We start from the raw sequence: 14,142 nt of genomic DNA, 5'->3' as shown, positions 1-14,142 counted from the left end.
GCTCTCCTCACTTGTGTGTCTCTGCTAGATTTTAAGCTCCTTAATGGAATTTTACAGTTAATTGTAAAGTGGCCAGAGGGCAGGGGCAATGCTTGACTCGTCACATATGGTTCTATTAATCTGTACTGGCTGGCTGAAAAGCCTGCATTCTACCATGTGCTTTGAACAATGCAGAACTTTACAGGACTATCATCTTGGAAAATTCTATATAATTTTGAGTTTACTTTAAACTGACAGTGGTTATCCTTGGTATTTGCAGAAATAAACAGACAAATCTTGAAATACTAACAATCACATTTGACTCTTGATATCCCTCCCCAACTAATCAGAACTCCTTTGCAAGACTCTATCCACAACACATAAATATTTGACAAGAAGCTGACGGTCAGCTATTTGAGTCTCATGTTTTTAATGATCCTCATGTACAGAACCACACAGTTGACCAAAGCCAGGTCAATACAAAGAAAAATTGATAAAGAGCTCCATCACCAATAGGGATGTATGAATTTAATGGCATGCCATTTGTGAGGCTGATCAGAAATTTCCATATTGTTAGTATTTCTTCATAATATAGTTTACGGTAGCAATTATAAAACGTGAAGATTTTTTATAGGTTATGAAACCAAATGAAATTGATGGCATTCTGGTTTCCATTATTTTTCTTTTGTAAGACATGTCTACATAAATAAAGCATCAATGCAAATCTTTTTTTTTTTCGTGTAAAATCAAGAGTTAACCATGGAAATGACAACACACAAGTTCCAAACTGGAATCTTGGAAATTAAATCCAAATCAAATGCTGGTGAGCTAATAATGAAGAGAATCTGCAAAATTTTAAACTGGACTTAGGCTAGCCTACTAGTACAAGAAAATACTTGCATTTTCTTTTGTTATATACCTCACTTGAATCAGTTAGATCAATTGTTTCTATGTCTATTATTTCATTAGATGATAAGTTTAGGCATAGGGTAGACAACTGATATCCATAACCGCAGAGGTTGAATTGGAATTACAATCTAGAAATCTTTCCTACCAAAAAACAAGAACCATGGCAATGCAGCGCATTGATACGGAAAATATCATGGCAATACAGCACATTGATGACATGACTAGACATGTTATTAACTTTCTGTCATGTAGTAATGGAAATTTCAGACTATTTTTGAGTATTGTTGTAGAAATAATTGCTCAGAGAATGGGAAAGCTAAGTGTTGTTTTTTAATCAATATATAAGGACACACAGACTATTTCTAAAATAAAGAAAATTAGTAAAATGTGACTGCATCTTTTATTTATACATTCCTCCTGCTGGAAATTCCATTAGAACACAGATAGCAAGCACCTCTGGGATATTTACTATCCTTCATCTGGAGAACTCCTGGAAAAAAGTTTACGATAAAAAAATGTACTAAGTGATGTATAGATATATTTTTAAATAGTTAATGATGAAAATTGCATGTGATTTCATCAACACTCAGAGAACATTTATTTCTATAATAGGAATACACAGACTGTCATTTTGTGAGTATGAGAACAAAATACTATAAAGGGACTATGAGATTTGTTTTACAGAAGCAGAATTGGTGAAAATCACACATTTGTTTGCTCCATTGGTTTTGTCTTGGTGCACTAAACTGGTCAAATTTAAGGACAGTGTTTCTTCTACTAAAATGTTTAAAGTTAGTCTGGAAAACTATTTATTCTCATCCTTCCTGGTACTGTCTGTTGGAAACATACCCACAGTATGAAAACAATCTGCACAGCAGAATGCGTCTTGTGGTACTCACTTTTTGCCCCTTTAGCATTACGAAATGTTTACAAATATGAAATTGAAAACAAAAGAGGATGCTTAGTAATCTATTCTTAGTGCCAGACCGAGAGTGGACCCTTAGGAACAGGCACATATTCCTGCAGAAGTTTCATTCACAAGAGCAGCCAAAGCAGGAATGAAAGAGCTAGAACTCATTAATATCCTTAAACTTTTATAAGTGAAATATGAATTTATGTTTTGGGGTGTCTTTCTTTCCCTTTTTATTGGAAATCAATGTGAATTTTCTTTCTTCCAAAGAAGTTTCTTGCACTGTTTTCTTAATAGTGTCTATATGCTTTTATAGTAAGTGTGTTATCACCTTGAGTAATTATTGTGTTATTAATCCTGTGTGTCTTGGAAAACTGTGAAATTTTCTTATTTAACCACAGAAGATGTCCTTGGGTTTGCATATTACACATATAATGCAAGTTGACAAGAGCTTTTGTGAGTAAAACAAAATAGGAATTTATTTTTTAAAGATTTATTTATTTTTAGTACAAGGTCAGATATACAGAGAGGAGGAGAGACAAAGGGGAAGATCTTCCGTCTGATGATTTCACTCCCCAAGTGACCCCAACAGCTGGTGCTGAATCGATCCAAAGCCAGGAGCCAGGAACTTCTTCCAGGGGTCCCACGTGGGTGCAAGTTCCCAAAGCTTTGGGCAGTCCTCAACTGCTTTCCCAGGCCACAAGCAGGGAGCTGCATGGGAAGTGGAGCTGCTGGGATTAGAACCAGCGACCATATGGGATCCTGGTGCGTTCAATGTGAAGACTTTAGTCACTAGGCCATGCCGCCGGACCCAAAAAAGGAATTTTTTTAAAGTTTCTCTTTAAATGACTGAGATCACATTACTTTCTACATCTTATTATCTTGGTGGTAACTAGAAAAAAAGATTTTTCCTAGTGATGCAACAATGAAATGGAGGTGGGGCAACATGCATATCCTATTTTACAGCTATTTGAATTGCAAAGCGTGCTGTTGCTTTTTGTTGAAAAAGTACACATGCAAGTGTCACCAAAGTCTATGTAGCATAATCTCTGGTATTTGGATACTAATCTAAAAATGAGAACATTAGATGAATGAATAGATAGATGTTTCGGTAGATAATTGGATGGGTCTAGGGGAAGAGTGGCAAATGGAGAAAGGGAAAGAGAGAAAAAAAGAGAAAGAGAATATCTAATATCTAAACAAGACTATAATGTTTTCCTATTGTGAGAAATGTGTCTCCTCTAAGATGTTCATTGCCAATTGAAAAGCATTTGTCTCATTAGGCCTTAAGATGGGCAGAAATTCATGACAAAGGTTGCTTGCCAGAATTCTATGCAAAATTAAAGTGTTTTTCTGTTGGTGACAGAATATTATGCCATACCCATGTTATTGTTATAGACTGTTCTCTAAAACTGAAGCCTCACTCTACCCAGGCAAATTCTTTATTCCAAGTTTATTGGGTGATATGGAGCAAACAATAGTACAAATTCCTGATCTAAAAACGACAAAAAGAACAAAGAACTTGAGCTGTGTGACCCGTTACCTACTCCAAAACAAACTGGATAATTTACTATTCCTCCAATATAAATGAGGAGTTAATTGACTGGCATTGTGGCATAGCAGGTTAAGGTGTCCTGTGATTCCGTTATCCTATATGAATGTCTTGGCTACTCTATTTCCAATCCAACTCCCTACTGATGCATCTGGGAAAGCAGTGGGAAATGGCCAAAGTGAATGGACTCCACAGCCCCTCAATAAGAGACCTGCAAGGGGCTGCTGCCTTCAGCTTGGCCGAATCTTGATTTATGACCATTTCAGGTAATGAATCAAGAGATGGAGGATCTCTTTCTTTCTCACTCACTCGCGCTCTTTGCTTCTTCCTTACTTTCTGTAACTCTGATTTTCAATTAATTTTTAAGAAGGAAAGTATATTCACTCACTAATAATACCTTCTGCATATTGACCCCAGTGCTTACACATTATTAAAATATTTCGCTAATTTTGGCTCAAAAATGTTTAAGACATTGTCAGAGTAATAATCTATAAAACATACAAAATGCAAAATAAACACCTTATTTACTAAATATCATCATAGTTAATGATTAAGACTTACAATCGCAAAACAGATGGTTTCTCTTGAAGCCATAGAAAATTCGTTGGGACAAATTCTTGATTCTCCCATATTAGATGCTTATATGACACTAAATGAACACTGTCTGTATTGCTATTTAATATTTCAATATATCAAAAACAATTAGTTTATTTCTTTTACAGATTTTATTATTATTATTAGTTTCCTTGATACAGCTTTGTAGGCATAAGAGTTCCTCCCAGGCCCTCTCCTTCTGCCTCCCATTTACTTGATCCTTTTTTATAATCTAGGTTGCATGTTGGCAATGCTACTTACAAGGGGTTAATGATATATAGGCTAATTGTGCTTAATTTTCATGGTATTCATATTGGAGAGACCAGTCTTACTGAGCTTCTCCTCCTGGAAGCTCTGTTCCAGGAATCAGAGACTTTAAAGCAATTGTAGCAAGCTAAGGATAATGACTTTTCATGTTTATTTGAAATGAAATAATCATGTTGCACATTAAAAATCTTCTTAGCTCATCAATATCAATTTTGATAATATGCACCATATAGTTATGATTCAGTATCTATTATTGTTTAAGCACATAAGTGGATTCAGAATCTACATGTTTCCTGTGAATACATCTTTTTTAAATAGAAAAATTTCAAAATCTTCTAAAAAATAACTTAATGCACCTAGATAAATTTCGAAGATGGAAAAACTGAATTGTCACTGTTTAATAACTGCTGTTGAGTTCTGGAACAATCACAAAGATCTGCAGAAAGTTTCCAAGTTCTCACTTAAAGTCCGCTCCTTGACTCCTTCTACCAGGATGAAATGTTCCTTGCCTAAGCAGTAGATTCCTGCCTAAGCAGTAGGTTGTTATAATTAATACACTAGACAAACAACACATTGGTTAATTTTGTGCAAATCTTGTTCACAGTTAGGATCAAGCTGGGCCTTGCCAGACTGGGTGGGTGAGAGGTGATTGACCTGGCATGAGGGCAGTGAGTACTCTGCTGCTGGGTCACTGATCCCACTGGTGAGCATGAAAACTGAGGCCATTGGTGGACCAGGGTAAGCAGGGCTATAAAACCCATTGGCCTACATATGAGCTTGATTTGTGGAAAAGCCACGCTGGGCTAACTAACCCAATCCACTGCTGCATGCATGAGTCAAAGTAAGTGCAGTCTGGTTGAGCTTTGCTGCAGCACCAGCGCTGGGAAAGGATCAAGTCCTGTGAAGCTAGACTGCAGTCTCCTGGAAAGTGCAAGGTCCAGCACTAGGAGTAGGTCCAGTAGGAAAATAGTGGGCACCCCTCTAATGGGTTACAGCTCCCACCAGTGGGCATGCAAACCAGAACTGAGAGTGGTCTTGGCTCGACAGGCAGTAGCACCCTCCAGCATAATTGTGGGCTGGATAGTGAGGTAGATTGGGCTGAGATAACATTCCAATATGCATTGATGGGTATAGGAGCTAAAAGAGATATGCAACAGACTGGACCAGTCTGTTGCACATACCATCACGTGCAGGAAGCAGGGATAGGGGTGGGCCTGGTGGAGGCTATTGGGTGTCACCCTGACTCAGCTTCAGATCCCAGTGATTTACATGAGGACTGTTTGTGGTGAGCAGGTTCAGGCTGCATAATTTTGTTTTTAAAATGGGGATGGAGACAGGAATGATCAGGCAACTGCAACTACCAGTGTGTGTGTGTGTGTGTGTGTGTGTGTGTGTGTGTGTGTGTGTAGGCTGCCGTGCATGACACACTAATGGTGGGTGACAGACTAAGCCTGATCTTGTTCTGGCTAGCACACACAGGAGTCAGGTCTGGAGTCACTTCAGTTGAGGTTTGTTTGGGGACCCCTCACCAACTGAGCCACTGGTCTCTGAACTCCAACCATGGAAAGGATCATAGGATCTATGGCCTGACACATAAAGTGCATGTCTCAGAATTGGACATGCTCATTTGCTGAAGGCAGTGCAGTGGGTGGCATACCCAGATGCACATTGTTGCTATAACAGCCTGTTGGGCCCTGAAGATTACATTTAGTACCACAGCAGAGGAATGGAGGGCAGAACTAATTAGACAACTGTCACAGCCAAGTGTAGACAGCAAGTTTTTGGGAGAGTAGAGATTCTTGGGTAGACTATGTCAGACAAAGGATCTTGGAAGGATCCTTTGATCAATGAAATCAACTGCATTCCAGATTAAAACCACTTGAAGAGTACTCTTTTTTTAAAAAAAAAGATTTATTTTTATTATTTTTTATTGGAAAGGCTGATGTACAGAGAGGAGAGACAGAGAGGAAGATCTTCCGTCCGATGATTCACTCCCCAAGTGAGCGCAACGGCTGGAGCTGAGCCAATCCGAAGCCAGGAGCCTCTTCCGGGTATCCTACACAGGTGCAGGGTCCCAAAGCTTTGGGCCGTTCTCGACTGCTTTCCCAGGCCACAGGCAGGGAGCTGGATGGGAAGCGGGGCTGCCGGGATTAGAACCGGCGCCCATATGGGATCCTGGGCGTGGAAGGCGAGGACCTTAACCACTGTGCCACCGCACCGGGCCCTGAAGAGCACTCGTAGCATGCTCCATATCAGGGACTCTGGAATGATATCGGGGAGCCATCCCTTATTCCCAGGTACAGATGCTATTAGAATGCAGGGTGCAACCGCTCATCTTCTCTCTCCCCAAATACAGGAAGAAGAAAAAGAAAATTGGAAACAAATATCTCATGTATTTTCCCCAATTTCTTGACCCTTTCCATGATAATCAGTGGTCCACACAGAAATGAATTCTTAACTATGTATATGCCATAAAAAATAAGATTCAAAAAACAAAACAAAAAGATTTATTGTAACTTCAGGTAAATAGAATAATGTACATATCATTCTTGGTTTCTATGTCTTAATTAATCAGATATATCCTCAATGTTCATCAATAGTTTTGTCACAAGTACTTAAGTATTAATTAGTGTACCATTTATTGTATAAAATAATAAAAAATGATCATCAATCTTTAAAATCTGGTAGCAAGGTTATAGTACCACAACTAATTCTTTTTGGTATGTGTATCATTTCTTAAAGCCATACAGGGTAGACATTTAAGTGAACTTTGCTGTTCTTCATCAAATTGACTACAGCGTCATTGGCAGATAAATTAATGCTATCTCTCAAATGAAAGCCACATCACATGATTTTTTTTTTTACTTTCCATAATTAATGATCATTGTATAACACTCTTGATTTTTTTTTTAAAGATTACTTTGGAGGGGAGGGAGGTGCAGAGTTGGCAGGTTTACAAAGAGGAGAGGCAGAAAGCTAAACTGATCCAAAGTTGGGAGCTTCTTCTGGGTCTGCCACATGGGTGTGGGGTCCCAAGGAGTTTATCCTTCAGTGCTTTTCCAGACCATAAGCAGGTAGCTGGATGGGAAATAAAGCAGCTGGGACACAGATTGATGTCCACACGGGATTCTGGTGCTTTAAGGTCCAAGAATTATCCAATCGAGCCGTTGTGCTGGGCCCAAGAGCACTTCAACTTACAAATCCATGATTAGCCTTTTTATTTTACATTTTTGGGTTATTTGATACTTCTCATTAATGAAAGTCGTAGTATAGTAAACTAAATGTTGTAGATTTTAAAACATTTTTTAAGTGAAACATTTGAATTTTATACCTGTTACATGCTCTTTCAGCATCCATTTTTAGCACATGGTAGATTCCACACGGTTGTAAACCAGTGAATTTACTATAGAGCATTTTACTTTACATGTGATCAGAAAAACTTAACTCCTTTGTCAATAAAGGTAACATCTGGTAATCTTTCGATTTTCACATTAGTTTTTACATGCCTGTGAAGCAAATCTTTCTGAAATGTGATGACTGGAGCAGTAGCACGCTGGGATTTCCTAAGACTATGTGGGGTTCCTCAGCCTAATCTGCTCATGTATATTGCTTAATTGAATGAGTAATAAAAGAGTCATATTCTCTTTACTGAAGCATGCCAAAGATCTTCCCAATTCAAAAACAAAAGGAAAATAGATTCCACCTGTTGATGCTAAAAGTAACAGCATCACATTACAAAGAAGTACAGTGGAATAGAAAACGTTACTGTAAAAACCTAAAACAAAATACAAACTCAAAAATCGGTAATCCAGTTTACACCATTTTCATTTGCCTGTTTGCAAATGAACCGACAGTGAAAGCAAAACGTTACTACTCCATCCATGTTGCTCTGCACTGAAGCAACAATGTGACTACAGTGCATCTTCCTGAACTTTTACAATTATTTTGTGCAAAAAATACGCACAGGGTGGCAACTCTGTGAAACTAGGGAGATATTTATTAATCATTGTAACTAAGATCCTTTCTCAGCATGTCTCATAAACATCTTTGAGTTTTAAAGCTCTTTATAATAACTCTAATTTAATCTGCAAAATAACATTGCTTGCAATAAATCCCATTTACAAATCCTGAATAGACAATGAAGCCTAAGTGGTAGTGTAGTTGCAAATTTTTAATGGAGACTGAAAAACAACTGAGCAATGGAAAACACGAAAATATCTTTGGGCCTCTAAAAGATCTTGCAATGATGTGACACTAATGAAGATGGAGTTTGCTTATATGGTACTCACTGCCAATGAGACAGTTATCTGACTAAAAATCTGTCATTGGTTATGCAATTTAGTGTTCATATATTTAAATTTTATTCAGGTTAGAGTGATTTTGAAATTTGGGTTTCACATTATAGCATGTGACTGCTGTGGTTGACAACAAAAATATTAAAATACAATCATCTTCAGTGTAGTAAATGGCCATCAGATGGCTGATTTCCATTTTGTGGTTTATGACTTCTTCTTAATATCTGATAATGTAATTATGCCACAGCAAAGAATGAATCTTCTCTTGATACAGTGAGCTATGTCCAGAATATTGATGATTTAAATAAAATAATATCATGACTTTTAAAAGCCTTCTCTTCATTTGAAGATATTTCTTGCTATGTAAAATATCTATTATTCAAAGCTCACTACTTAGCCAACTTTCCTCACAGGAAAGAAGAAAGTTAAGAAAAATGTGTTTTAATCTACACCACTTCTTTTATATAACAGCAAAGATTTGGCTTAAATTGTTTAGTGATAGTATTTTTAAACTTCTTTGTTGGATACTATGCTCTCTACACCATTACATTTAAACATGATTTTCAGAAATCAGAGGTATCCAAAAGTACTCAGTGTTATCTATAGAATTTGCGGAAATATATTCTCAGCAACATTCACATTTAACTTCACGACTACAAGAGTTTGAGCTCGATAAAGACATCTAAAATGGAACTATTGTTAAAGTACTTTCTCTTTGAAATTTCAACGTCACATCACATAATCTAGTTACACTACTCTGAATTATATTCAGTGTTCTCACATTCTTTGCTAACACAACATTTCATAAGAATTGTAATGAAAATCACAACATTTCATGTCATAGGATAACATGACAGTTGAATTTAAGAGACCTCTTATTATATTTGAAATTCAACCAGAGTTCCAAATTAATGTTCATAGATGATTAGAAAAGAACTGACATGCTCATTCCAGAGATATTTTCCCTCTAATGTAGTTTTAATGCTCTCATTTCTTTTATTATTTTGACAGGTTTTCAGAAACAGTTTCAGGAGCTTTTGTTATGGGCCTTAAACCTATGAAGAGAGACAAAGATATTGGAATGATTCAAGAGCATACTACTGTAACATATGATATATTTTGATGAAAAATTTCAGAATTGGCTATTTCAATTACTTGCATGTAGATCAAATTTTCTATTTTAACACATAAAAATCAAAATGCAATGAGTTAATTGCACCTTGTGATCTCCTTAATGTACTTTCTCATACCTCACAATGTAGAACATAGTAAGGATGTGCTTTTCGATATCTTTTCTTCAACATCACTCAAGCAGTGACAATGTAGAAAGGATCATGTGATGTGATATAATCCTTTCTTGAGAATTTATAACATTAAGTGCATAATATTCCTCCCCAAAACTAGAACAGGGAATAAAAAACAAAATGTTTATGTCTGAATTGTTATATATTTGTATGTATATAACATTTATATTTATTTGAATATATTTATCATTTATATAGATAGGTTATATAAAATATGTGTTTATACATTATGTAGTATTTATTATAATGTAAATATATGTGCTATATATAATATATACATACAAAATTCTATCACTGGGAAGATGATTCTTCTATAAACACGGAAAGACATAACAAAAAGGTCTTACAGAAGACATGACAGCTCTATAAGCTGCATTTCATAAAATAATTACTTATTTTCATCTCAGAGAGACACATAGAGAAAAGGAGAGACACACAGAGAGAAACTCAGATAGCTGCATGGGCCAGAGCTTGGCCATCCAAAGCCAAGGCCAGGAGCTTCTTCCAGACCTCCCATGTGGGTGCATGGGTCCCAAAGACTTGAACCATCCTCTACTGCTTTCTCAAGACATAGGCACATAGCTAGATGGCACAGATATTCAAACTGTGCCATCTAGGGATGACAGCTGCCCCCAAGTTGCATTTTTATATCACACACACACACACACACACACACACACACACACAATCATATAGTAGGCAATATGTTGCAATCATAAGAAAATACTATAAACAAAATGTTAACCTACATCACATTGTTTAATCTTCAAAAATATTTGTATTATTTATTTATTTATCCACTTTGTCTGTGAAAACCACGAAAATACTTCAAGAAAAATTGACTTGTTCATTCCCACAGAGCTAAGTGACAAAGTTTGCAAGGACTCTCTTCCAGTGACAAAGTACAACTGCTGCTTCATTACACAGCTAAGTGAGACAATCTGACCTCACTTCCTCGGAGAGAACTTAACCTAGATTCATGATTACCCAAAGTAACATTGACTTTCTCATGTCTGATGTGCTTTGGTCTTCATCATTGCACAGCACTTGTGCTTGCATTCTTTCGGTAAGTGTCTTAGTCTTCTAATGCAATAGAACCACAAATGTTTAAAGGAGCAGAAGTCATAAAGCTCTTTCTGCAGGTGAACCTGGGAGGAAGCTGATCTCATGAGCCAAAATGACTTATCCAAAGCAACACAGGACCAAAGCTTCACAAGCAATTTATACAACAGGTACCTTACAGTGCTTTATACCTGACTTCAGTGAAGAGTTATATAGGATGATGAAAATAGCTACTGCCCACAACAATAAATTTCTACTGCTCTGAAGAGTGATGTTGCCTTCTACAAGTGACTTACAAATGTTTGTAGCACTCTTTGGTGAAAAAATTTAAAAAAAAAATTACAGAATGGGATAAGAAGTGTTTTGGGAAGAGAGGAAAATATGTGCATACACATTTTATTAAAAACATTTTTAAAATAACAGTCTCTCTTAATATTCTCTCTTATAAGAATCAGAGTTTATCCTGGTCACAAGTTTGAGATTTCTTCATTTCCACATCTGACATGTTTACTATTACTTCAGTGCATTTGATCACCAACATTTATCATTTTCAAATTTTGCTGATTGTTTTCAAAAAGAATCTTTTCCATAGTGTTTATAGTTTCAGAAGAACAGATAAGAACATAGCAAGCATTATCTGCTGTTGTTTATTTTTAAAAAATTGACCTGTTCAATAATGATACAGGAAGGTCTAGATTTTGACAGTTACACTTAAGAGCTGTGTGTTTGTGTTTGAGCAGAAATAATGACAAAGGCAAAAGTTTTAGGAACCAATTGGCTAAAATCTAGGTCACTATTTGATGTTGCATTCTCCTGCTCAATTTGCATACATTATGATATCTGGATGCAAACTGATGCAATGCTGTCATGTTCTGCTGTTGGGGAAAATATCTGCCTTCCCCGAGAAAACAGTTTTATTGTTAAGGCCTTTAACAGATTGGATTAGTCATCCACATTTCTAATGGAAGTCTGTACCTAAACTTAGGTAGTTTTACACGTTAACCTCATCTACATAACATCCTTGCTACACCTAGACAAGTATTCAGTGGATGACAGAATCATAGCCAATTTTGCACATAAAACTATCACCACTAAGAAATAGGGTGATTTCTACTTTGTTCTGCAGTACATTAAGAATACTGACCCACAACAATTAAATATCAAGTCTAGCATGATGACTTAACAGCTAAATCCTCACTTTGGAAGTGCTAAGATCCTATATGGGAGTGAATCTGTGTCCCAGCTGATCCATTTCTGACCCAGCTCCTTGATTATGACCTGGAAAAAGCAGTGGAGGTTGGCTCAAAGCACTGGAACCCTGCACTCAATTGAGAGACCAGGAAGAAGCTCCTTGCTCCCAGTTTTGGTTTGGCACAGCTCCAGCCATTGAGGCTGGTTGGGGAGTTAATCCTCACAGGGAAGATCTTTCTCTCTGTCTCTCCTCCTGTCTGTGTATCTGAATTTCTAACAACAAAAATGAATCTTTAAAAAAAGTATATTCCTATCAGTTAGAACAAAATTCTGCACCTTCTCTTACATGAAAGTCGGTTGATATAATCGACAGTTTTCTTAACATCAGGGGATGGTGATGTAATCAAATACTTAGTTCTGGACTCCACTGCTGGCAAGTTGGGCATCTGCAGGAGTTATTTGTGTATCAGTCTTAGTGGAAGAGCATATTTTTAAATACACGAACAACCTCACCATTGGTCAGTGAGGGAGGAGATGACATTCACCCACACATCATCTGACTCACTTGAAGTGTTAAAACTAGTTTTTGTAAAGTCACTTCTCTGCACATTCATGTGAAAGACAAATATCTACTTGTTTTCCCTCATTTAAAGAGATTTGTCCACACACTTCTCTCCCAAGTTTCTTGTCACCTATTTTCTAATCATGTTCATTCTAAGTCACTAATCATCCAACCATACAAACTATTGGCTGCTACTCATGAATCAGCATGCAATTGCATATCTGGCCATTTATTCCTTTAAGTGAAATAAGCTGGATGAAAATGAATTCCGTAAAATTACTTCATTTCAATATTTGCTTTCATGGATTTTGGACAAAGGGGATACAATATTGCAGACATACGTTGCTATGTGTAACATTCAATCATGCGTAAGTCTTCTCTTCCTAAGTCAACTGATTGTTGAATACAGCAGAACTAGAGCTTTTGGGCCACTAGACCAAATTCTCCAATAACTTACCTAACCTTTGCGCACCACTCAAGCCTGGTATTGTATATACCACTTCTGCTTGATGATGTCATACTGCTATTTATGCCCAATTTGTGGCTTAGTTGTATGGATAATAATTGTAAGTGTTGCATTGTGATCCATCTTCAAGAACTCTTAAAGGTCTCAGATAGTGTCTGTATTTCCCACTGTCGTTTTAATTACCACTGGATTGGCTGGATGATATTGTCCAAATGGCTGAGCAACTTGCACAGTAACTCAAAGTTATTATATAACTTTCTCTTATTCTACGTGTCATTCAAAACTAGCAACTTGTTGGTTCACTTAATAAACATGCCGGATTAAAGTGATTAAATAATTAATATGTTGCTTAACAAAAGAAAACAGGATAACTAAGTTTTGAGTTTCCTTCTTGGCTATAGGAGAGACCAGAAGAGGTGAGTCATGCCAGCTTGGGGTCGGTGGGTTCCACACTCATAAGCCCTGTGGCTTGCGTTGCCTGGCTTGGGTCCTTAGTCCCACCTGCAAAGTAGGTACATGGTTCATGAGCCCCACAAGTGGGGAATCCAGTGGGTCTTGGGTTGCCTGACCTGGGTCCTTGGGCTCATCTGTAAGAATATGTCCACCTCAGTGAAAAAGCTGGAGCAATGGATGCAGCCCCTAATGATCCTGGGGAATATGCAGCCCATTTGGTAGTATAGCAGAAGAAAAGCAGAACAAATTGGACAACTATTCCAATCAAACGGTGACAGCAAAAATCTGGGAGAATGAAAGTTTTAGGTTGATTAGGTCAGCCAATGGAAATTGCTGCATCATCCTTGGATTGACAAAATTGACAGGATTTCAGCACTAGCCAAACCATTTGGGCAGAACTCTTGGAACGCACACATGTCAGGACCCTAGGCTGGCATCATGTGGCAGTTTTCTATTTGGGTATTGGAACATTTGGGAGGCCAATTTTGGCTTTATCTTACCCTCTTCCCTAAGGGAAAAAAAGGAAGAAATAGCAAATTTGGAAAAAAATGTTTTCATCCACATTTTGCTAAGTCCTTACCATTCCCACACAGATCAG

The sequence above is a fragment of the Ochotona curzoniae genome, unplaced genomic scaffold (assembly GCF_017591425.1).
Source record: "Ochotona curzoniae isolate NIBS_2020 unplaced genomic scaffold, NIBS_Ocur_1.0 contig_2210, whole genome shotgun sequence".
Lineage (NCBI taxonomy): Eukaryota > Metazoa > Chordata > Mammalia > Lagomorpha > Ochotonidae > Ochotona > Ochotona curzoniae.
This window is presented reverse-complemented; position numbering follows the sequence as displayed.